Source organism: Nomascus leucogenys, chromosome 11 (genome assembly GCF_006542625.1).
Source record: "Nomascus leucogenys isolate Asia chromosome 11, Asia_NLE_v1, whole genome shotgun sequence".
In the NCBI taxonomy this organism is placed as follows: Eukaryota; Metazoa; Chordata; class Mammalia; order Primates; family Hylobatidae; genus Nomascus; species Nomascus leucogenys.
The window spans coordinates 46,568,885-46,595,258 of NC_044391.1; the positions used below are offsets into that span (position 1 = coordinate 46,568,885).

General features: G+C 44.6%; 1 long non-coding RNA gene across 1 annotated transcript in view; it reads right to left on the minus strand.

Annotated features, from left to right (window-relative positions):
• The window catches only part of LOC105740459, a 40,199-nt gene extending 25,229 nt beyond the window's left edge, over positions 1-14,970 (minus strand). Inside the window, exon 1 of the long non-coding RNA XR_004032258.1 lies at positions 14,354-14,970. This is a non-coding gene — a long non-coding RNA (uncharacterized LOC105740459). The remainder of the gene's footprint in view (positions 1-14,353) is intronic.
• Between the last annotated feature and the right edge of the window lie 11,404 nt (positions 14,971-26,374).

Genomic DNA, 26,374 nt, shown 5'->3' on the forward strand with positions numbered 1-26,374 from the left:
AAGAAAGAGCAACAAAAATGGTTCTACGAACTAGAATTTACTTCCAAAACTAAGGCAAAGGTAAACTTCCAGAACTAAACGAAAGTAAACCACTATAAAGCTTATTTCTGTCATGCACCTTATGAATCTACTCAGTGATTTCCAACCAAGACTTAAAAATTAGTCCAAGGCAGTCCAAGTGGGAAAATAAAGCCACTTCTGGTTTCCTCTTTGTGCCCAGAGGGTGTAGAGTACCCCCCTAGGCACTCTCCATAGTAATTAGGGCTTTGTTTTCTTATCATGTATGTTTTCACTAGAGTAGCACTTCTAATTTCCTTTGAGAACTTTTTCTTTGCACTTAAAACTTGGCTAAATTTAGCACAAGAAGTATAGCTTTCAGCCTGTCTCAGTTTTCAACATGGCCTTCCTCATTAAGCATAATCATTTCTTGGTTTTGACTAAAAGTAAAAGGCATGTGTCTTCCTTTAATTTGAACACTAAGAGGCCATTGGAGGATTATTCGCTGACATAATTTTAATATTGTTGCATCTCAAGGAATGAGGAGGGCCAAGGAGAGACAGAGAGATGGAGAAATAGCTGGTCAGGGGAGCAGTCGGAACGCACACAATGTTTATCAATTAATTTTGCCATCATATAGGGGCCCCTGGTTCATGACCTCCCAAAATAGTTACAACAGTTACCTCAAAGACCACCTATCACAGATCACCATAACAGAGTAATAGTAATGGAAAATTTGAAGTATTGTAAGAATTACCAAAACGTGACAGAGTCACCAACTGACCACATGATAGAAACGTGGCAGATGGACGCTCCACCCATGGTTGCCAAAACCTTCAATTTGTGAAAAACACAGTATCTGCAAAGTGTAATAAGTTATGCCTGAACTCAAAAGAATAAAGGGACAAATCCAGGAAATGAAAGGACTAGTCCATTCCAAGTACAGCAATATCATCAGCACAGTCTCGCTGGAGTCCTTCATCAACAAAGGAAAAAGTATCCTCAACACATTTATGTTATAACCTAAACTCCTGTTAAAGAGGTCTGGGAGATTCTTAAGGGGCTGGCCCCTTTATTCTTTCCTCTATGTTAATTTTTAAATTCCTTACTATTACTTTTCTTTTTTGAGATGGAGTTTTGCTCTTCTTGACCAGGCGTAATCTCAACTCATTGCAACCTCCGCCTCCTGGGTTCAAGTGATTCTCCTGCCTCAGCCTCCCAAGTAGCTGGGGCTACAGGACCCCGACACCATGCCTGGCTAATTTGGTATTTTTAGTAAACACAGGGTTTCACCATGTTAGTCAGTCTGGTCTAGAACTCTTGACCTCAGGTGATCTGCTGGCCTCAACCTCCTGAAGTGCTGGGATAACAGGTGTGAGCCACCATGCCTGGCCTCTGAATTCCTCTTATGGAGACTCATTTTCGTGGTCAAAATGTCCTGAATTGACTATGGCCTGTTGGGAGGTGGGATGGAGGAAGCTACTTATGGAAAATAACAAGGAAGGGAAGCACACCAGAAGCTAGAAAATGTTACCAATTTTTACATCAAAGACTCCATGAAAAAAAGAAACTACAAGTAGCCTGTTTTCATAGCTGACCACTGGACTGCAGACTGCACCTGCATCTATCAGGTTCTTCTGGATAGTCCCAGTTTTAAATTTTTGACCTGATATGCATGAACATAGTGCTACTGGTCAGACCTTTCTCCAGGTTTAAGCTTCAGAAAGTAAGGTCTTCATGCAGTGGGAGGCCTGGTTAGGGACATGATTCTGCCCTGGGGCATCTGCCACTTCTGACCTGGAGGTAAATTTGGTACCTACTATTTACCTCCACACTTTAACAGCCAAGGATGGGCTGAGCACAGTGGCTCACATCAGGAACTCCAGCACTTTGGGAGGCCAAGGCAGGAGGATCACTTGAGGCCAGGAGTTCAAGACCAGCCTGGGCAACATAGTGAGACATTATCTCTGTAAAAACAAACAAAACCGAGGATGGGTGGGTGGCAGGGAGCAGATCAATCTGGGAAACCATTAATCTGAGAGCTGGAAGGTCCCTTAGACCAGCCCCCCAGTAACAGATGAGACTCTGCCCTGGGATTATAGCCTAAGGTAACGCATTGAGCTTTTCTAGAGATTTGAAAATAATCAATCCTAAAACCCCCAAGCACACTGCTACTGTTTGCTATTTAATAATGTTTTCTAGGCCGGGTGCGGTGGCTCATGCCTGTAATCCCAGGACTTTGGGAGGCTGAGGCGAGCAGATCACCTGAGGTCAGGAGTTCGAGACCAGCCTGGCCAACATGGTGAAACCCTATCTCAGCTAAAAATACAAAACATTTGCTGGGCATGGTGGGGCGTGCCTGTAATCCCAGCTGCTTGGAAGGCTGAGGCAGAAGAATCATTTGAACCCGTGAGGCAGATGTTGCAGTGAGCCTAGATCGCGCCATTGCACTCCAGCCTAGGCTACCAGAGCGAAACTCCATCTCAAAAAAAATAATGATAATAATGTTTTCTACAAGCAAGTGGTTACACTTTGTACTGCGAACTGGTGTGAAGGGATCCACCATGTGTAAGCTTTTGGAGCTGATTTTATTATCTGTGTTGTCCCAACTGGTGAAGGGAAGATGGCACACCAAAATGGGGGCATTGGTGCCAGTGCGTCAGGTAAACAGGCATCTAAAGGTCTGAGAATAGACTGCTACCATGCATTATAATCAATGCTACAATAACCTTGTAGGTTTGGTCCTCCTCTTCAGAAATTATAATGTCTTGTCTATAGTTATGCATAAACATCTTTTATGTACAAGTGCTGGAAAATCTTAATCTCCAGAGACAAGGCCATGGAAAAGGTTTTAGATTAGTCAGCAAACATTTATTAAACTGTCCATGGGCCAACCACTGTTTTAGGCCTGTGGGACAGAAAGATCAATAAATACAAGGCTTTTGGCTGGAGAAACTCACAGTTCTTGGCCTGGAACCAACAAATCATTGCAATTCTATGTGATGCGCATTATAGTAGCATGATGATGATCTTTTCTTTTTCATGTTTTCCCCCAAATGACAACGGCTCAACAAAATGTAAATGGAGGTTACAGAGATCCAAAATCTAAAAGAATCCTTCTATACTGCCTCTCCAGGCTCCTCTGCCAAGATGCACATACCCTAAGAAAGACAATGCCTTTATCAAATCCACTCTCTCTTACTTGAAGTCAGCCTGAGGTCATAGGATGCAACTTTCCTTAGATAATTTTGCCCCATCCTTCATAAACCTTCAAATCTAGTCTGTGAAAGACTTCAAAGACAAAACAAAACAAACAACAAAACATTTTCCTGTTATTCACATTTTTAATAACACCTGTTGACTTCATCACTTTATTCTTTTTCCACTATCAGTGTAGAAATAAAAAATTGGCTTTGAAAATAATATATTATTAACATCATCAAACATCAAAGGCATCAGGCAGAAAAAAATAACTTTGAAACTATACAGTTTGTCTAAATAAGAGAATTGAAAAGGCAAACTTTTTTTTTTTCTTGAGACAGAGTCTTGCTCTGTCGCCCAGGCTGGAGTGCAGTGGCACCATCTCGGCTCACTGCAAGCTCCGCCTCCAGGGTTCACACCATTCTCCTGCCTCAGCCTCCCCAGTAGCTGGGACGCCACCACGCCTGGCTAATTTTCTGTATTTTTTTAGTAGAGACGGGGTTTCACTGTGTTAGCCAGGATGGTCTCAATCTCCTGACCTCGTGATCTGCCTGCCTCAGCCTCCCAAAGTGCTGGGATTACAGGCGTGAGCCACCACACCCAGCCTGAAAAGGCAAACTTTTAAAATATCCTAGTTTAATAGAAAATTGTTCAAAATATGGTGAAGCAAACAGAAAAAACTTAGCAAACAGTATCATGCAAAGAAAGTAAATACAGTGTGCTGAGCTTTGGGTGTGTTTGCCATGAAAATGGAAAATGAGACAGAGCTAATATGCAGTGATTTGAATAAAATATGTTATTACGAACATATTTAGTAATAAGCAAACTGAAATATATTCATTCATTCATCTACTTGATGACCAAAAGGAATAATACTTTAGATTTGGCAACTTTGGTTAAAAGGATGAAAAACTTTTGAGCTATTTAAAAAGCAAGTAATTGGGCCAGGCATGGTGGCTCATACCTGTCATCCCAGCACTTTGGGAAGCCAAGGTAAGAAGATCACTCGTGCTCAAGTATTTGAGACCAGCTTGGGCAACATAGTGAGACCTGACCCCACCTCTGCAAAAAAATTTTTAAATTAGCTAGCCATGGCAGTGCACACCTGTAGCTCCAGTTACTTGGGAGGCTGAGGTGGGAGCATCTCTTGAGCCCAGGAGTTTGAGGCTGCAGTAACCTATGATCCCACCCGTACACTTCAGCCTGGGTTACAGAATAAGACCCTATCTCAAAAAAAAAAAAAAAAAAAAAAATTAAATTAGACCAACTGTAGGATTAATTTAATTTGGAGTAATTTAGGAAAAAAAATGTTTCCTAAAGATATGACAACCAAAGAATGACAGAAACTTCCTTAAATATCTAAAAAGCTGCTAATGTCTTTCTTTAGATAGCTGTCACTGACAAAGGACCAAAAATGATGGCTTTTAATTTTATTAAAAATGTAAGACTTTGGGGTAAAGATGATAGAATGAAGTTAAATAACAAGCTCTACCACTCTCAACCTAAAGACAACAGAAATGGCACAAGTTCACCTGGAGTAACCAGACACAGAAACAGGTCAGGCAGTAAACATCAGAGGGAGATGATGGTCAACAACAGAGAAAGAAAATTTTGGCAAGGCCCACCCAAGTGCCAGACCCTCTCCCACTAAAGAAAACAGGTTTGGAGCCACTGGTCAGTACACTACAGGCAGTATCTAGGGCCATAAAGCCATAAGAATCTCCTTATGAATTTCTGAAATCATATTTGATGATTCAAGCAAAAAATTGTAAAATTGAGCATATGTTGGAATGCTCAATGTGAAAAAGGAAATATTGGAAACAATTATATCTAAAAAGTAGAGAGGGTAAAGACCTAAATGAAAGTAAGTTTTCAATGCTCCACTGCAAGTACTTAAATGTTGATGGCAACAGGCTAAGTTATAGATATATACTGTAATACCTAGAGCAACCACCAAAAGAACTATGTAAGTGATATACTTGAATACAGTATAAATTAAACAAGATGGAATTTTAAAAGTGATCAAGTATCCAGTGGAAGACTACAACAGGGAAACAGGAAACAAACAGAAAACAAATAATAAAATGGCAGAATTAAGCTTTAACACATCAAGAATTACTTTAAAGGCACGTGGTCTGAGTACATCAATTTACCTTTGATGTAAAGGACAGAGATGGCGGTTTAAATAAAATAAAACATAACCCAACTACATGCCATCTACAAGAACCTCACTTCAAACACAGCATAGGTGACAGTTAAAATAAAAAACAAACAAAAGAAAAAAGGTATATCATGCTAACATCAGTATTAAAAAAGCAAGAGTGGTTGTATGGATAACAGATAAAAAAGATTTCCAAAGACAGTTAATAAGGGCATTACATAATGTAATGAGAAACATTACAAAATAATTTAAAAATCATTATGTAAAGAGATACATTACATGATTTAAAAATCATAAAGACATATAGATACTAAATGTGTATGCATCCAACAACAGAGCTTCAAAATGCCAACAAATGCAAATTAATGCTTTTTACACAAATATGCACCATAGTAGCCTCATTAATGCAGAACTATTTTAATCTATCCATCCTTCATCAACTATTTTTCTTTTTTTTTTTTGAGAGGGAGTCTCACTCTGTTGTCCAGGCTGGAGTGCAATGGCATAATCTCGGCTCACTGCAACCTCCACCTCCTGGGTTCAAGTGATTCTCCTGTCTCAGCCTCCTGAGTAGCTGGGATTACAGGAGGCCACCAGCATGCCTGGCCAATTTTTTTTTTTTTCATTATAAGTAGAGATGGGGTTTCACCATGTTGGCTAGGCTGGTCTCAAACTCCTGACCTCAGGTAATCCACACGCCTCAGCCTCCCAAAGTGCTGGGATTACAGGCGTGAGCCATTGAGCCTGGCCCATCTTCTCTTTTCCCATCCTATCTGTCTGTCCATGTGCCCAGAGGAGAAAGAATGGCATGGTATTTTCCTGTATTGATGACAGTTATTTCTAAATCATGGAGGTGGGAATGCTTGTTGATTATCTTCTTTGTTCTTTGTTATATTGATTGATTTTAAAACAAGCGTTTTTATAACAAAGTCATAAAAGTAAGTAACTAAAATAAAGTAAAATAATCTATAAGGCTGGGTGCGGTGGCTCACACCTGTAATCCCAGCATTTTGGGAGGCCGAGGTGGGTGTATCACCTGAGGTCAGAAGTTCTTAACCAGCCTGGCCAACATGGTGAAACCCCGTCTCTACTAAAAATACAAAAATTAGCTGGGCTTGGTGGCAGGCACCAGTAATCCCAGCTACTCAGGAGGTTGAGGCAGGAGAATCGCTTGAACTCAGGAGAAGGAGATTGCAGTGAGCCAAGATCGCGTCACTGCACTCAGACTGGGCTACAAAAGCATAACTCCATCTCAAAAACAACAACAAAAAGTCTAAATATAATTCAGTTGAATAGTTAAACTTTTTATTGACATTTCAAATTAGATTCTAATTAAATGTTAGAACAGCAGCTCATAGAAGCAGATGTAGTCAATTATGTTAATTCTGGTTTCATTTAAGCAATTTGTTTTGTGAAGGGACACAAATCCAACCAGATTTTAACAGTGTATAAATACTTACTTATTAATTCAATTACAATGACAGTACCCTCAATGCCCCATTTGAATAAAGGAGAGTATCCGATCTCTGTTCTGGGGCACTGTACATTATAGGTGTGTGGAAATACCGACGCCCTCAGCTGTGGGGCAGGCTCAGTGGGACCTGGAGTGCTGCAGCCCCTGGGCCATTCACCTCTGGTCTCAAAAGCTATTGTCCATTTACCCCCAACTGCCATGGAAATATTATTTTCAGTGGTTGTTATGATGCAAAAGAAAAGAAGCAGGGAGATTTATTAAATTTTTACATATAAGTTGTTAGTAAATAAAGTGAACTTTCTTCTGGCTTAACTAAAAAACTATACTAGTATTTATGCCTTTTGGAAAACAGAGATGCCAACTTACATATTATGAAGCAAAGCAACTGATTATTAGGTGAGACAACCAATTACAACTGCAGAATTGTACAGGTTATGAGTTACATGTATAATATTTCATAGCAACAATCTTTTAAGACTATGTGAAGAGACTCAGTGAAGCAGAAATTAGAACAGAATTAATACTACTGTGTATGCTCTCAGTTCACCTATTTATCAGAACTGTAAACTATCTCATTAATAATTTTTATTTCGATAAGATGTTGAAGTGATATTTTGGATAATGCTAACATTTTAGGTGAAATAAAACAATTTCACCAATTTTTAACTTTTCCGAAGTGACTACTAGAAAACCTAAAATGACGTACGTGTCTGGCATTGTATTTCTATTGGAAAGCACTGCTCTACAGAGAAATGGTCTCTAGGGAGGCAGAAACATGAGAACCACAAGAGAGGTGGATGTAGGGAAGTGACAGACACATCTAGTGGGTACCTTCAGGTGCTGACAGCGGGGACCCAGGAGATTGGGGTGCGGACAGACCCCAATCTATGCACAGCAGGAGACTAGCATGGCTGACACTAGGGGTGCTGAGCTGACATACAGAACTATTCAGCTTTATAAACATGAGATAAAAATACCACTAAGTCACTGGCAGTCCACAGAATAATAGAAATGAAAATTAATAGCTCACTGCAGTCTCAGACTCCTGGGCTCAAGAGATCCTCCTACCTCAGCCTTCCTAGTAGTTCGGACTACAGGCACACACCACCATGCCATGCTAATTTTTTTTTTTTTTTTTTTTTTTTAAAGACAGGGTCTCACTCTGTCAGCCAGGCTAGAGTGCAGTGGCACAATCTCGGCTCACTGCAGCCTTGACGTCCGGGGCCAAAATGATCCTCCCACCTCAGCCTCCCAAGTAGCTGGAGCCACAAACATGTGCCACCATGCCTGAATAATTTCTGTAGTTTTTTGTTAAGACAGAGTTTAGGCATGTTGTCTGGGCTGGTCTTGAACTCCAGAGCTCAAGTGATCCACCCACCTTGGCTTCCCAAAGTGTTGGGATTACAGGCGTGAGCCACTGCACTTGGCCTAATTTTTTTTTTTTTCTGAAGAGATGAGGTCTTGCTATGTTGCCCAGACTGGTCTCAAACTTCTGGCTCAAGTAGTCCTCCCACCTTGGCCTTCCAAAGTGCTGGGATGACAGATGTGAGCCACCACACTGGCCCATTCTTTCTTTTATACTGAGTATTCAGAATTTTTTTTAAATGTGTTTTCCACTTACAGCATTTCTCAGGTTGGACTAGCCACCTTTCAAGTGCTCAGCAGCCACATGTGGCAAGTGGCTGCCTTATTAGACAGCACCGCTGTGGAGGGTGATTTTATGTACATCCCCACTGCTCTCTCTGCCTCCTTTATTCCCATCTACCCCACACCCCTGCAGTCTGTGACTATCGTGTCCCTCCTTCCTCTCTTCCTGTCTCGTGATCCTTTAATATGGAGAATTATTTCCAATTCTTAACATCCTGCCCTGATTTTTTTCTGTCTTACATTCAAGGGTCACAGTTTTCCTCTAACCCTCTTTTCAGTCTTTTCCCATAAGATGTGACGTGACCTTTTGTCTTGGTTGGGTATTTATTTACAATACAAGAATGATTGTTTTCTTTGATACATTAGTGACTTACATACTTTTCATGTTTTTTGAGTACCTCTTTCTTGACAGAATTTCAAATTAATTCTAGAGTTAAACCCTTTTTTTTTTTTGGATACGGAGTCTTGCTCTGTCGCCCAGGCTGGAGTGCAGTGGTGCGATCTCAGCTCACTACAACCTCTGCCTTCCAGGTTCAAGTGATTCTTCTGCCTCAGCCTCCGAGTAGCTGGGATTACAGATGTACACCACCATGCCTGGCTAATTTTTGTCTTTTTAGTAGAGAGAGAGTTTTACCATTTTGGCTAGGCTGGTCTTGAACTCCTGACCTCAAGTGATCTACCCCTCTCAGCCTCCCACAGTGCTGGGATTACAGGGGTAAGCCATGGCGCCGAACCTAGAAAGCTTATTTTATTGTATTTTATTTATTATTGTAATCTTTTTTTTGAGATGGAGTCTTGCCGTGTCACCCACAGCGAGACTGGTGATTTCTCTATCATCTACAGTTAGTAAACATTCTCCCCAGTTTATGCAAAAAGTAACAAAACCATTGCAGATGACACTGGGTAACACATAGACTATCTGCCAAATACCTACCCACAAGCTCAACAATTTTAAACTGTTAGGATCATTGGCTCTAATCACCATGACATGAGGTCACAACCAAACCGTCAAGAGCTAAACAGACAGAATGTTTCCACTCCTCATCCACTGTGTGGAGACGCACAGAGCTTACCCACTGGGGCGCTGCATCAGAAGAGACACACATGCACCGGGGTTTGCGTTTGAATGGAGCAATCAAACTACCATCCCCACAGCTCCTCTGCTCACGGGCACTGCAGTCTGTGGCCTCATGTCCTTTGGGGGATGCAGTGGGAAGGTAACCCACATGCCAGTGACACCATCAAGAAAGAGACACTGTGGCACTTTGCCCTGATTTCTGAGGGGCCTTTTCTCTTTTCCTTTGGGTTGTTTAGACTTCCCTACTGTTCACCTGACCACTCTCGTGCAGCCCAAAACCATAGCTTAAGTCATCAGCTAGGCATTTCTTGGTGTAACTATTGAAAGGTGAGCCTTACTTGTTCAATCTCTAGAGAAATTTGTTCAAAATCTGGACCTAGAAGAATAAATAAACAAGATTTGCCTGAGTAGGTTTGACTTCTTCCTTCTTGGGGGAAGTCCTTAAGAAATATCAGCCCCTTGGCCAGGTGCCCGCCTGTAATCCCAGCACTTTGGGAGGCCTAGGCGGGTGGATCACCTGAGGTCAGGAGTTCAAGACCAGCCTGGCCAACATGGTGAAACCCCGTCTCTACTAAAAATATTAAAAAATTAGCCGGGCGTGGTGGTGGGCTCCTGTAATCCCAGCTACTCTGGAGGCTGAGGGAAGAGAATTGCCAGAACCCAGGACATGGAGGTTGCAGTGAGCTGACACAGTGCCACAGAACTCCAGCCTGGGAGACAGAGTGAGACTCCGTCTCAAAAAAAAAAGAAATATTAGCTCATTTGCCCAACAATTCCTTGTGACCCTCCTTCAGGAACACAGGGCAAATCCCCCCCGCGCCACACACTATAGCACAAGACAGACCCACAGAGAACAAGACCCAAGAGAACCCACCATAATACAAACTCAGGGCGGGGTTTCCACCATCAAATGTTCAAGCTTGCAGTGGGTGGGGGAGGGTGGTGGGTCCTGAGCTCCAGAGTTTCGTGGAGGTGGGAGGTGGGCATCAGGCTTTGAGGAGACGTGTAGGCCCAAATTACATCTGTGCAAACTCACACACAATGAAGATTACACCAGATCGGGTGAGATGGTTCAGAAATGACAGAAAGCAGAGGGAGAGGCTGAAAATATAGGCTTCTCTGTAAACTGTGAGGACAGTAAATGCCAGCAACACCCCAGGAAGTGTTTACAGCCGCATTTCTTCAATTAACAGGGCAAAGTTAGAGCAGCAACAACCAGTCAAGGGCCAGGCACTTTCCCTGGGACAACTGATGTAAACCTGGAAATCAGCCGCCCTCGGTGTCACCATTTCATGATGAATCAAATATACAGGGAAGTTCATTGATGAGTTCAGCATCAGAAAGCTAATAAATAAAGCCAGAGTCCCAGGCATATACTGAATGTTCATTGACTGAAAATCAACCTCACTGGATAAGCGCAAAGAAACTTTCCACATCCCTTAAGATATCCTCTCTAAGGCCGGGCGCGATGGCTCACGCTTGTAATCCCAGCACTTTGGGAGGCCGAGGCGGGCAGATCACGAGGTCAGGAGATCGAGACCACGGTGAAACCCCATCCCTACTAAAAAAAAATACGAAAAATTAGCCGGGCGTGGTGGCGGGCGCCTGTAGTCCCAGCTACTCGGAGAGGCTGAGGCAGGAGAATGGCGTGAACCCGGGAGGCGGAGCTTGCAGTGAGCCGAGATTGCGCCACTGCACTCCAGCCTGGGCGACAGAGCGAGACTCCGTCTCAAAAAAAAAAAAAAAAAAAAAAAAGATTAAAAAAGCCGGGCGCGGTGGCTCACGCCTGTAATCCCAGCACTTTGGGAGGCCGAGGCAGGTGGATCACGAGGTCAGGAGATCGAGACCAGCCTGGCTAAAACGGTGAAACCCCGTCTCTACTAAAAATACAAAAAATTAGCCGGGTGTGGTGGCGGGCGGCTGTAGTCCCAGCTACTTGGGAGGCTGAGGCAGGAGAATGGCGTGAACCCGGGAGGCGGAGCTTGCAGTGAGCCGAGATTGAGCCACTGCACTCCAGCCTGGGTGACAGAGCGAGACTCCGTCTCAAAAAAAAAAAAAAAAAAAAAAAAAAAAAAAGATATCCTCTCTGGTGGGTATTTGCTCTGTAAATTACATGTACAGAAGAAAAAGAAGAAAATGAAAACTCAGGAAAGTAAACACACCTCTAAACTCATGAATAGTAAAATACGGAAATATCCTTGAGAATCTATGAGAATATCTAAAGAAAATGCAATATAGGAGGGTAAAAAGGCCATTTGGCAAAGCCTACAAAATGAGTCGAAAATACGGTTCACAAGAAAACTTACCTTCCAGTGCATCCAAAACAGAAGAACAGCAAAAGAAGCTCTTGATTCCTATTGACGTGAGAACAATATCAGCACAAACAGAAGGAAATCAGGCCAAAAGAAAAAAAGTTACAGGCCAATTTCTACACCGCTGTTAGATGTAAAACAAATGAGAAAGTCCTGCCCTAACCAATAAACCAGAGCAAACACTGTGCACTTCAAACACTGGGGACGTGGGCGGGGGTGAGCCTGTTCCGTGCAGGACCCATATAGGAGAGTCTTTAACCCCTCCTCAGACTAATGCCATAAACTACCAAAAAACACAATTCATGGAATTTCAAAGGAGACCAATTACTTAGAAATGCAGCTATCAGGATGCTTTAATTTTTTCTGACATATTAATAGGCATGCTGCTGTGGTAGTTTTAAAAAATGGCTCAACATTTCTTGCCACTCCTCCCTTTGAGAGGCAGAATCGATGTCCTGTCTCCCCGATCCTGGGTGGATTTGCTGTGCTACCTCATAAAAGACCACTCAGCATCCGCCCTGGAGCCCTGTGCCACCTAAGAATTCTGACTACCCTGAGGCTGCCAGGCTGTAAGGAAGTCAAGGCCATATGGAAACACTACATGTAGGCACTCAGTCCCAGCTGAGCCCCCCCTTCCAACATCCTAAGCCAGGTATCAGATATGAGGGAACAAGCCTCCAAACGGTTCCAGACCCCAGCTGTTGAGTCTTCCGTGCTGAAGCCAGACATCATGGAATAGAGACAAGTGGGCTACCCTTGTGCCCTGTCTGAAATCCTGACTATGAGCATGAGAATCCACACAACATAATAAAATGATTGTTTGAGCCACTAAATTTTGGTGTAATTTCTGACATAGTAATAGTGCCTGTAACAGCCACCTTAACATATTAAGTGACTGAGAAATGTTATTTGGAATTGTCATTGGGAAGCAGTGACAACCATGAAGGCTATTTGGAGATGCTGTCAGATGACATAAAAACTGCTGTGGTCTCACTGTTAACAATGCCCCAGACCGGAGGGGTCTACGGCCTATATTCAACATGGAAGAAAACACTACATTTTGGCTAGAGGTATGTGAAAATTTACACGGGCCCTTCTCATGGGCCCCTAAACTTGGCTGATGGAACTGCGGGTAATAAACTCAGAATTAGAGGGAGTCAAATGCATCAAGGTTGCTCATGAAAGAGCTGAGGTTACCAACTCAAGTGTAGGCAAGAAAAGAGAGAGAGGAAAAAAATGGTAGTTCAGCAGGGAGGTCAGAGGGATAGCTGGTCTTAGTTTCCAGACATGCAGGAAAAGGACACCCATCTGAGTAATGGATTGAGGATCAGTATTAAGATGTGGAGAAATATCAAGGAGAAACATTAGCGGCTAATGCTGGACATTTCCACAGCTCTCACATAACCACAAAAACTTAGTTTAATTTTAGTAACAATGTCAGAAGCAGAGGGGTGCTGAGAATTAAAGATAAGGCCTATGAAGAATGTGGGGGCTGTTTTATAAAGCACCGAATCTTCACACCTCATGAAGAGAGAGACCTGGAGCCTATAGATATCTCATTCACACTATGAAATAAATCCTACAAACTCAGAGATCCACCAACCAAAATTTTAATGGATTTAGGAAGATAGTGTCATTACCATTATATATATATTATATACATTATATTGTATATATACACATATATTATATATATTTATATTGTGTGTGTGTATATATATATAATGGTAATGACCAAGGCGGACGGATCACCCGAGGTCGGGAGTTCGAGACCAGCTTGACCAACATGAAGAAACCCCATCTCTACTAAAAACACAAAATTAGCTGGACGTGGTGGCGCATGTCTACAATCCCAGCTACTCGTGAGGCTGAGGCAGGAGAATCGCTTGAACCCCTGAGACGGAGGTTGCAGTGAGCAGAGATTGCACCACTGCACTCCAGCCTAGGCAACGAGAGCGAAATTCCGTCTTAAAAAAAAAAAAAAATCAAAGTTGTTTCTTTCACAAAAGTTACTCTACATACGTGCTCCAAAAATAAGATTTCAAAGACATTGGGGAAAATACTACTACTAAGATATCAAAACCAGGAACTTACTTCCTTTAAAACAATTCCAAACTAACTCGCTGTGCCTTTCACAGAAATTTCCCACAAGAAATATGATTTTATAAAGCCTGAGAAGTTGCTGCTGTTAGGAAAACCACCAAAACTAAAAATTGGTTTAACTAGCAACAACAAAAAAATGCCATTTTAACTGGCTGTCCTTATCAGAGACAGTCCACTAAATAATACAACTGGCAAAAAGTGAGGTTTTTTAAAGGTTGGGGTGCTTTATTATAAACATAATATAAACCAGGAATGTATTTTATTTAATAAACCTCAACCTGCCGGTCACTCCGTCCCTTCGAGGCGTTCTGCAACAAAACAGCTGCCTAGAAATAAAAGGGCGTTTTACCTCAGTAGGATGAAAAAGCCCCGTTTTTTACCTTTAATCGCGAGACAATACGGGTCAGAGGTCAGGAAATTATGTCAGCACCAATGGGCGCGCCCACGAGTCCGGTGGACTGATAGGGAAGGGCCAGGACGCAGCCCGAGTCCCAGTTCCTGCCGTAGCGATAGCCGATTTCCCAGCCTCGGACGCTGAAAGCGAGGACTCCACGCGGATGACCCTCCGGCGTCCCATGTCCGGCGGGCGCTTGGCGGAACAGCCCAAGACTGCGGAATCACACTTGCCACTGTGCACCTGGACGCCATCTGCAGACCCAGCGTGCGCCGGGCTTCTGGAAACTGGAGAGCGGGCTTCCGGAAACGGTGACCAATGGGAAACGTGAACAGATGTTACTAGGCGGCAGTCCGTTTCCAGGCAACACAGAAGGAAGGGAGGCTCTCAGTCACCCTCAAATAGACGGAGCTTTCAGCCAATGGATGTGTAGGTTTGCTCCAGATTAGCCAATAAGAAGTGTTTGGGGCCGGCCTAGCGCGGCGGCTCACGCCAGTAATCCCTGCACTTTGGGAGGCCGAGGCAGGCGGATCACGAGGTCAAAAAATCGAGACCATCCTGGCTAACACGGTGAAACCCCGTCTCTCCTAAAAATACGAAAAATTAGCCGGGCGTGGTGGCGGGCGCCTGTAGTCCCAGCTACTCGGGAAGCTGAGGCGGCAGAATGGCGTGAACCCGGGAGGCGGAGCTTGCAGTGAGCGGATATCACCCCACTGCACTCCAGCCTGGGCGACAGAGCGAGACCCTGTTTCAAAAAAAAAATAAATAAATAAGTGCTTGGGGCTGACCTGCCTACAAGCACAGCAGAAACTTTCCTGCGCATTTCTGCGCTGGAACGCTTACCCGCCGCGCCAAACCAAAACTTTGCAATCGTGTTTGGTGCTGTTTCCTGCACTTTCTTGGAGATTAGCACCAGGCTCTGGAGACCCTCCCACCTCGCCCATGCCCACCGCCCGGTGAACCTTGTGCACCGCCAGTCTTGTGATCAACAAACAGGCTAGTAAAGTATAAAAATAAAATAAAGGAAATGCAGCCGGGCGTGGTGGCGTGCGCCTGTAATCCCAGCTACTCCGGAGGCTGATGCAGGAGAATCGCTTGAATCCGGGAGGTGGAGGTTGCGGTGAGCCGAGATCGCGCCACTGCATTCCAGCTTGGACAGCAAGAGCAAAACTCCGTCTGAACATAATAAAATAAAGGAAATAGGGCCGGGCGCGGTGGCTCACGCCTGTAGTTCCAGCACTTTGGGAGGCCGAGGCGGGCCGATTACTTGAGGTCAGGAGTTCGAGAACAGTCCCGCCGCCAACATGATGAAACCCCCGTCTGTACTAAAAATACAAAAATTAGCCAACCATGCTGGCGGGCGCCTATAATCCCACCTAGTCGGGAGGCGGAGGCACAAGAATCGCTTGAACCCGGGAGGCGGAGGTTGCAGTAAGCCGAGATCCCATCCCTGCGCTTCAGCCTGGGCGACAGTGAGACTCCGTCTTAAAATAAAATAAAATAGGCCAGGCGCAATGGCTCACGCCTGTAATGCCAGCACCTTGGGAAGCCGAGGCGGCTGGAATGCCTGAGCTCAGGAGTTCGAGACCATCCTGGGCAACGTGGTGAAACCCCGTCTCTACTAAAAATACAAAAATTGGCCGTTCGCGGTGGCTCACGCCTGTAATCCCAGCACTTTGGGAGGCCGAGTCGGGTGGATCACCTGAGGTCGGGAGTTCAAGACCAGCCTGACCAACATGGAGAAACCCCGTCTCTACTAAAAATACAAAATTAGGCTGGGTGGTGGCGCATGCCTGTAATCCCAGCTACTCGGGAGGCTGAGGCAGAAGAATCGCTTGAACCCGGGAGACGGAGGTTGCGGTGAGCCAAGATCGCGCCATTGCACTCCAGCCTGGGCAACAAGAGTGAAACTCCGTCTCAAAAAAAAAAAAAAAAAAAAAAAAAAATTAGCGGGGCGTGGTGGCCCATGCCTGTAATCCTAGCTATTTGGGAGGCTGAGGCAGGAGAATCACTTGAACCCGGGAGGCAGAGGTTGCAGTAAGGGAAACTCCGTCTCTAAATAAGTAAAAAGGAAATGGATAAAGGAAAAATTAATGCATGAAATCAAACAAATGCTTTCGCTGACGGGCTCCATCTTTGTGAAACCGAACCTAGGACAATGTGCACGTTTGTAACTAGCAATTCCGGAGGACAGAGCCGGGAGGCAGCATGAACTTGATTTTCTGTAGTTTAAGAGTTGTCAGTAAAGTCAGTGTTTGCAGGCATTTTCAGTGTTCTGTAGTGGGCTTCAGTTCCGATCGCAGCGTGGCAGGCCAGGTTTCCATTAGCAACCAGAACAGTTTCCACTAACCCTTTACTATAATTTTGATGAATGCATAAGTTAAACGTTAAAGAAATGGAGAAACTAGTCGGGCGCGGTGGCTCACGCTTGTAATCCCAGCACTTTGGGAGGCCGAGGCGGGCGGATCACGAGGTCAGGAGATCGAGACCACGGTGAAACCCCGTCTCTACTAAAAATACAAAAAATTAGCCGGGTGTGGTGGCGGGCGCATGTAGTCCCAGCTACTCGGAGAGGCTGAGGCGGGAGAATGGCGTGAACCCGGGAGGCGGAGCTTGCAGTGAGCCGAGATCGCGCCACTGCACTCCAGCCTGGGCGACAGAGCGAGACTCCGTCTCAAAAAAAAAAAAAAAGAAATGGAGAAACTGGTGCCTGAGTATCAGGTATGGAATGCGAAAACGAACCCATTAAGACCCCGCCTGGGTCTTCTCAGACCCTAAAGTCTGATCGAATAATAATAGCATTCTTGTACATTCACCTCGGCCTGTCTTAAGATTCAGAAACTTTCCAAGACTCTAGAGAAATCTTTCCAGACCCTAGGTCCTGGTTAAAGATTAGATGTTGATTGAATGCAACACTCCTGCTTATAGGTGCAATCCCACCATAGCATTGAGCTTAAGATGTCTATAAGCACTAGAAAAAAAACTTGAAACTTTGAGTTGGTCTGGTGAGTTACTTGGCTTCTCCATGTAACCGGCTGCAGAAATAAACTCCCTTCTTTCCCAGTCTGTCTGCATCTTATTGGACAATCGCGACGGACCGGCTCAGCAAACTCCTCTTTTGTGTGGTTATCTGGAACGCTTTGGGAGGGAACATTTTAAATTTTCTATTTCCAAGAGTTCTATCGGCACTCTTGCACTGTTTTTCTCTGCCTAACCTGGGATCTGAGTTCTCCTGGACTCAAATATCCAGCCACAGAGTCCAGAAGCCCACACCTCCACATTCTGGGACTGTTCCCCAAACGCAGGGAGAATTTGCAGAAAATATGCATAAAAACCTTGCCATTCTTCGCAATAAAACTCCACATTACAAACTGGCGAAAACGGAGGATTTTAGCCCGAATAGATTTTTCCTCTATTTGAAACCAATCATTTCCTTTTTACAATTTTGGAGTGAAGCTTCAAAATCAACAAGCACCTCCCTCCCAGGTTTATCCTTATGTAAAGTGCCCCCTCTGCACATGCAACATTGAGTAAACCTTGAAAATATGATGCTTAGTGAAAGAAGCCAGTCACGAAAGACCACTTGTTATGTAATTCCATTTAAATAAAATGTCCAAAATAGACCAATACATAGAAACAGAAAGTAGATTAGTGGTGGCCCAGGGTTAGGGGAGTTGGGGGAAATGGAGGGATATGGGCTTTACTTTGGGGTAATGAAAATGATCTAAAATTTATTGTGGTGCTGTTTGCACAACTGTGCAAATATACTGAAAACCATTGAATTTTACACTTTCAATGGGTTGCTTCTGTGGTATGTTATTAATATTTCTCAATAAAACTTAAAAAAAATAGTGCCTGTGTGTCTTTTTATGTATTATTCCTCCCGAGTCCAGTCCACATTTTTACACTTGATGAAGAAATTAAGATTTTGTTTCTTCTTCTTCCTCTTCTTCTTCTTCTTCTTCTTCTTCTTCTTCTTCTTCTTCTTCTTCTTCTTCTTCTTCTTCTTCTTCTCCTTCTCCTCCTCCTCCTCCTCGTCCTCCTCCTCCTCCTTCCCCTTCCCCTTCCCCTTCTTCTTCTTCTCCTTCTTCTTCTTCTTTTTTTTTTGAGACAGAGTCTCCCTCTGTTGCCCAGACTGGAGTGCAGTGGCATGATCTTGGCTCACTGCAACCTCCAGGCTAATTTTTGTATTTTTAGTAGAGACAGTGTTTCACCATGTTGGCTAGATTGGTCTCGAACTTCTGACCTCAAGTGAGTCAACCACGTTGGTCTCCCAAATTGCTGGGATTACAGGCGTGAGCCACCGTGCCTGGCCCAAGATTTAGTTTCTGTTGTTTCCGATGCCCTAGGACCATCTTATTCTACCTTAATTTCTGATGCATCATCTCAGTGGAAATTTTACATTAGGTCCCAAAGTTACTCTTTTTAAGATTTTATCAGCTGGGTGCAGTGGCTCACACCTGTAATCTCAACACTTTGGGAGGCCAAGGTGGGAGGATCAGTTGAGCCAAGGAGTTCAAGGCCAGTCTCTGCAACATAGTGAGACCCACATATCTACAAAAAAAAAATTTTTTTTAATTAGGTGGATGTATTGGTACATGCCTGTGGTCTCAGCTACTAGGTAGGCTCAGGTGGGAGGATCACTTGAGCCCAGGATGTCGAGGCTATGGTGGCCATGATTATACCACTGCACTCCAGCCTGGGTGACAGAGTGAGACCCTGTCTAAAAACAATGTTTTTGTAATTAGAATTTTTTTTTTAGAAAACAAAGTATACACTTAGTGACTTGATACAAATGAATGACTTTTATAATCTACAGAAACCAAAATGAATAAATAAGTAAATAAAAATCCACAGCCATTCTTCTCATGTGAGTCTGTGGTGTCTCTGAGTTGTAAGAATTACGAATTATTATTAATAAATATGCATGACAAGGACTCAATAAAGGACAGGCATTAATGAATTGCAATCCACACTTACTGGGGTAAGGCCTTTAAAGATGTAAGAAAAAGAAAGAGAAAAGGCATTGAAAAACTGCATTGCCTACCAAAACGCTAAAGTTTACCTAAGTCCATTAATCAGCGCACACACACACACACACATGCAGTGGGTGTGTAAAATGGTCAACACAGTCTCCCATGAATGTATCCCCTTATTAATAGGTCTGTGGGGGTAACAGATGAGGTTCTATAGATCCTGGAATCAGGGATGGGTAATCTGTGAGGTCCCTGGGTGACAGAGGACGGTCTGTAGATTAGTGATGGGTGGTCTTTGGGATAGTGATGAGGTCCATGGAATCAATGATTGTGGGTATGTCGGGTCAGCGATGAGGGAATCTGGTGTCAGTGATGGGATGTGTGTGGGATCGATGAGACAGTATGGAATCAATCTGTGAGAGCCAGATTTGTGGTGTCATCTCTCATGGTGATGCGTGCTGATCTGTGTGTCAGTGGTGGGGTCAGAGTGTGGCTGTCAGGTCCCTGCCACTGTGTGTTCTGGGTCTGGCCAAGTGCACAGATTCCCTTACCTGGTCCTGGCTGGAGAGGCTCTTCTCAAGGACTCCTTTCGTGAAAGGTGGGTTGGCGGCGTTTTTGGTTTTTTTGTTTGTTTTTTGCGGGAGGTGGGGGTTGGCTTTTTCTTTTGGGTTTGTTTTTGAGTCTTAGAGACCACAGACACATGGAGCTTGTAGGAAGAAATTTTTGTCTGGGCAGTCGCTAGGTCTTTTGGGCCAAGCCATCTAATGGGAGCGAAGCTGACCATTCCCTCAGCGGGTTTCAGATCTAGAGGGTCGCTTTAAGGTGTCCACACGGTGGCGTGCAAGTGGGTTGTGGCTTTGAGGGGCAGGTGGGCGGGAAGAAACAACTAAGACACAGGAGCGCTCCTCAGGCTGGATCTGTCACAGCTGGAAGAACAGCCTCCCGAACCCGCCAGGCACCAATGGGAGGTGCCTCTGGGCTGTGGGAGGCTGGCGGACGCGGGACCCCCAGACCCAGAAAGCCCGGGCACAGAGTCTGTTACTGCCAGACGCTGAGACGTTGCCGTGGGAACCAAGGGCCTTTCGGGTCAGATCAGAGCTTTTCTCACACAATTCTTTCGGTAACTGGCGAGCTCCTGTCCAGCCACGCCCCTATGAAGGCCTAGTGTGCCGTCTCCCGCAGAATCTTCTTTGGTCTGAGAGCCACTTGTTTCTTACATTCCTGCGCTGATCTCGCCGTCTGCTCCTACCTACCCCAGGCATTTGCCGCATGCTGGTCCTCTATTTCCTGACAGGCGGGCCGTCTCTCCAGCTTCTGGGAGGACAGTTCAACTTACGGAGGAGGGGGCAAGTGCAGGGCAGCAGGGCCGAGGGGAGTAGGAGGGAGTTGGGGTAGCAGGGGCTCATTTTTCTTTGTAGCTCAGATTCCTAGGCCTGTGACTTTGAGAATCGGTGTCTTCCTTGCAACATTTCAATCTGAGGCTCCTGGGGAGAGGACAGAGTTGGAGCCGGATGGAAGCGTGGTAGGGAGAGGGGTGGGTGTAGGGAACATGGAGAATGTGTCTGCGGTGTCTTTATTCCTGGCACCTTAGTTTGCCTGCTGGAGTTTCCCAGTCTGTTCCAGGCGCACTCTCTCGACCCTGAAGGGACCTGAGCGGGGATGTTGGTCGCCAGTGTGTAGCTCCCATGGACTGGATTAGAATTGGTCCCACAAACTTTTTTTTTTTTTTTTTTTGAAGGAGTCTCGCTCTGTCACCCAGGCTGGAGTGCAGTGGCGCGATCTCGGCTCACCGCAACCTCCGCCTCCCGGGTTCAAGCGATTCTCCCGCCTCAGCCTTCCGAGTAGCTGGGATTACAGGCGCATGCCATCACACCCGCCTAATTTTTGTATTTTCAGTAGAGACAGGGTTTCATCATGTTGGCCAAGCCGTTCTCAAACTTCTGACCCCAAGTGATCCGCCCGCCTCGGCCTCCCAAAAAGCTGGGATTATAGGCGTGATCCACAGCGCCCGGCCTCCCCTCCTTTTCTTTCAGGTATTTTAAATGTTTTTGGCCGGGCGCAGTGACTCACGCCTGTAATCCCAGCACTTTGGGAGGCCGAGGCGGGTGGATCACGAGGTCAGGAGATCGAGACCCTACTGGTTAACACGGTGAAACCCCGTCTCTACTAAAAGTACAAAAAAATTAGCCGGCTGTGCTCTGTAGTCCCAGCTACTCGGGAGGCTGAGGCAGGAGAATGGCGTGAACCCGGGAGGCGGAGCTTGCAGTGAGCCGAGATGGCGCCACTGCACTCCAGCCTGGGCGACAGAGCGACACTCCGTCTCAAAAAAAAAAAAGGCTAACTCGTTCTTTGTAAGAGTTAAACTATCTTGCATTATATGAGCATTTAAAGATATTAAAGTACTTTTGCCACCAAAAATTATGCTTCTGTATTCTTTTACTTATATCTTTATTAATTTTTACTTCTGAAACAAATTGCATGAGGAAATAAATGTATGTGTATAAAATGTAATATATGTATATATATTTAATATGTGTATATACAACTTAATATATACACATACATACAATAATGTATACAATTTTTCGTTGTTGTTTTTTGAGGTGGAGTTTCAGTCTGTCGCCCAGGCTGGAGTGCAGTGGTGTGATCTCGGCTCACTGCAACCTCCATCTCTTGTGTTCAAGTGATTCTTCTGCCTCAGCCTCCCAAGTAGCTGGGAATACAGGCATCTGCCACCATGTCCAGCTAACTTTGTCTTTTTAGTGGAGATGGGTTTTCACCATGTTGGCCAGGCTAGTCTCAAACTCCTGACTTCAAGTGATCCACTCACCTTGGCCTCCCAAAGTGCTGGAATTACAGGCGTGAGCCACCGCGCCTGGCCTAGCATATACAATTTAATGTATATACAAATATAGGTTGAATGTAAGGGCTCACTCCTGTATTCCTAGCACTTTGGGGAACTGAGGTAGGGGACTGTTTGAACCCAGGAGTTTGAAACCAGCCTGGGCAACATGGTGAAACCCTGCCTGTACAAAAAACACAAAAATTAGCTGGGTGTGGTGGCATGTGCCTGTGGTCCCAGCTACTCAGGAGACTGAGGTAGGAGGATAGCTGGAGCCCGGGAGGTCGAGGCTGCAGTGAGTTGTGATCACGCCACTGCACTCCAGCGTGGGTGACAGAGCGAGACTCTGTCACAGACAAAAACAAACCAAATATAATGTATATGCACTACATACTCGATTTCTTTCCAAAGGGTTATATAACACTATACTTTCACCAGCAATATATGAGACTATGCATTTCCTACATACTCACTATCACTTCTGTGCAGTCAAGGAAACTAAGTAGGCCTGAATTGCCCAAACCCCACACACTCCAAAGAAAGGTTTGACTCTAGCCCAGCTCCCAGGAAATAACCTCTAAGTCCTTGGAATATCCTGCGTATCTGGGCGTTAACAATGTGATTTATTGTGGGGACCTTGGACCATGCAGTGTCAGCTTGACCTTGGGAAGGGTGGAGACAGAGAAACTAAGGTCATCCAAATGGGTGCTCTTGTCCATGTCACCAACCTCCAATAAAACCCTCAACACCAAGGCTCAGGTAAGCTTTTTGTTTGGGGAGTATTTTCTGTACTTTCTGCCACATATCGCTGGGTGAATTAAGCACTGTCCACTTGATGCCGCTGGGAGAGGACAACTGGAAGCTTGTGCTTGGTCTCTCCTGGACTCTGCCTTACGTACCTTTTGCTGCTGCTGACTTTAATCTGCATCTTTTTGTTGTAATAAACCATAACCATGAGAATAACAGCTTGAGTCAGTTTTGTGAGTTCTTCTAATTAATCACTGAACTTTTGGGACCCTAGAACACAACTTTGTTTCTTCTTTAATTGAATGTTACATGTTATGTGAGAAACCTATGTGCATAACTGAAAAATCACACTCTAAGAAAGAGCTTTCCATGCAGTCTACTCCCCACCCTGTTTCTCCAGTGCTCCCGGGTCTACTCCCTGAATAATCAAATGTTTAAATTTACTAAACTATTTCTAATCTATATATCTGAGTGATTATCTCTGTGCTATATAATAGGTAGATCCTGCTCCTTCTCAATATATCCACTTGATATATACCTGATGACTTCCTGTTCTGATAGCTGATGACTTGACTGAAATTCACCCCTTACCCCAGTGCCTGGACCACTTTCCAAATATGGTGCTCTATTTTCCTTTTTTTTTTTTTTTTTGAGACAGACTCTTGCTCTGTCACCCAGGCTAGAGTGCAGTGGTGCGATCTCCGCTCACTGCAACCTCCGCCTCCCAGGTTCAAGTGATTCTCCTGCCTCAGCCTCCTGAGTAACTGGGATTACAGGCACGTGCCACCACAACTGGCTAATTTTTGTATTTTTAGTAGAGACGAGGGTTCACCATCTTGGCCATGCTGGTCTCGAACTCCTGACCTCGTGATCCGCCCGCCTCGGCCTCCCAAAGTGCTGGGATTACAGGCATGAGCCACAGCACCAAGCCACTCTCACGATGTTCAATAGCTCCACTGGTTACCTTTCACAGAGTTCAACAATTAGACTTATACCTCATTTATTTATTTATTTTTAGTTTTTTCTATTTTTAGGTTTAAGGGATACATGTGCAGCTTCTTACATGGGTAAATTGCTTGTCACTGGGGTTTGGTGTACAAACGATATCATCACCCAGGTAGTGACCACAGTACCCAATGGTTTTTTGACCCATAGCTTCATGCCACCCTCCCCACTCAAGCAGGCCACAGTGTCTGTTGTTCCCATCTCTGTGTCCACGTGTACTCAATGTTTAGCTCCCACTTATAAGTGAGAACATGGGGTGTATTTGGTTTTCTGATGCTGCATTAATTCGTTTAGGATAATGGCCTCCAGCTGCATCCATGTTGCTGCAAAGGATTTTTTTGGGGTTTTTTGGCTTGTTTGTTTGTTTTCTACGGCTATGTAGTATTCCATGGTGTATATGTACCACATTTTCTTTATCCAGTCCACTGCTGATGGGCATCATATATGCAACTTCAAATTATACTACTAGGCTACAGTAACCAAAATAGCATAGTACTGGTACAAAAACAGACACATAGACTAAACAGGTTAAAGAACCCAGAAATAAAGCCACACACCTACAACCATCTGATCTTCAACAAAGTCAACAAAAACAAGCAATGGGGAAAGGACTCCCTATTCAATAAATGATTCTGGGATAATTGGCTAGCCATGTGCAGAAGATTTAGTCTGGGCCCCCTACCCTTCACCGTATAGAAAAATTAACTCAAAATGGATTAAAGTTTTAAATATAAGACCTCAAACTATAAAAATCCAGGAAGACAACCTAGGAAATACTCTTCTCAACATTGGCCTTGGTAAGGAATTTTTGGCTAAGTTTCCAAAAAAGCAATTGCAGCAAAAACAAAAATAGACAAGTGATACCTAATTAAACTAAAAGCTGGGAGGCCAAGGCGGGCGGATCACAAGGTCAGGAGTTCGAGACCAGCTTGACCAACATGGTGAAAACCCGTCTCTACTAAAAATACAAAAATTAGCTGGGCATGGTGGTGCACACCTGTAATCCCAGCTATTCAGGAGGCGAAGGCAGGAGAATTGCTTGAACCCAGGAGGCAGAGGTTGTAGTAAGCTGAGATCGCGCCACTGCACTCCAGCCTGGGTGACAGAGCAAGACTCCATGTCAAAGAAAGAAAAGAAAAGAAAGAAAATGGTCACAGTAACTTATGACACTTGGAGGAACTTTGCATTTATGTTAGTGGGGTAGTGGCAGTATATGGGGCAAGAACATTTTGTTGTAGATGAAGATGTTAAATTTGATTATGGAAGAAAGGTGTATGTTACTGATGAGATGTCAAAAGATAGAAGATAGGAGGCATTTGTTCTGTTTTTCTGGCCACTCAGTACCTTTTGAACATTTTAAAAATTTTTTTGAGACAAGGGCTCACTCCACTGCCCAGGCTTGAGTGCAGTGGTGCTGTCACAGCTCACTGCAGCCTGAGACTCCTGGGCTCAAGAGATCTTCCCACCTCATCCTCTCAAAATGTTGGGAACACAGGCATGAGCCACCACTCCCTGTCCCTTTTGAACATTTTAGCCAGCTCTAGGAAATTTCTTCAGTTCCTTGGGCTCTTTTGAAGTAGGGCATGTGACTAAGTCATGTGTCTGTTTCACCAATGAAACTCATATCAAGATTTTTTTTTTTTTTTTTTTGAGACGGAGTCTCGCTCTGTCGCCCAGACTGGAGTGCAGTGGCGCCATCTCGGCTCACTGCAAGCTCCGCCTCCCGGGTTCACGCCATTCTCCTGCCTCAGCCTCTCCGAGTAGCTGAGACTACAGGCACCCGCCACCACGCTCGGCTTATTTTTTGTATTTTTAGTAGAGATGGGGTTTCACCGTGGTCTCGATCTCCTGACCTCGTGATCCGCCCGCCTCGGCCTCCCAAAGTGCTGGGATTACAAGCGTGAGCCACTGCGCCCGGCATATCAAGATATTTCAAAACTGATCAACTTAAGGTTTCACATGAATTCATCTTGCGTTCAAGGGTGGAGGCAGCGGTTCCGGCTTTCACAGGCAAGAGTAGTTGCTCATATATCGTGTATCAGGTGCAGACGGCACATCAGCATGGCAACAGTGGCAATTCCCATAGTTCTTGTGCCAGCAGGAGAGGCAGGTGACTTACTCACTATACCTGTCCCATGGCATAATTTTGGGCATAGTTCCTAGAAGCCTAGCCTGGAGCCTGGATTTCTATCCCTCCCAATCATTCTGTGAGCTACCTACCTTTTTGGCTTAATTACCAAAGGCTGGGACTGTTGCTTGCAATTGGAAGCCTCGAATGTTAAAGTATTAAACAATAAAACAGGCCAGGCCTGGTGGCTCACGCCTATAATCCCAGCGCTTCGCAAGGCTGGGACGGGTGGATCATTTCAGCCCAGGAGTTTGAAACCAGCCTGGGCAACATGGCAGAACCTGGTCTCTACAAAGAAATACAAAAATT